Consider the following 221-nt stretch of genomic DNA (forward strand, 5'->3'; position numbering starts at 1 on the left):
GATGTGGCTGTCGAGCCGCCTGCAAAAGGATTACTCTCCTCTCCCTTCTCCCGCCTCCCCCTCTTAAGATAAAGGCAGGTAGGGAGCAGAAAAGCTGATTTGTGCTCTGAGTTCTTTAGTCGTGTCACTAGGGCATCTTCAAGACGATTACTTGGTGGGGGTTTTGATGTCGTCTGCTCATGTCTTCATTTACTTTTCTAAAAATAAGTTCTCTTCTACAA

The sequence above is a fragment of the Eurypyga helias genome, unplaced genomic scaffold (assembly GCF_000690775.1).
Source record: "Eurypyga helias isolate BGI_N326 unplaced genomic scaffold, ASM69077v1 scaffold3254, whole genome shotgun sequence".
Lineage (NCBI taxonomy): Eukaryota > Metazoa > Chordata > Aves > Eurypygiformes > Eurypygidae > Eurypyga > Eurypyga helias.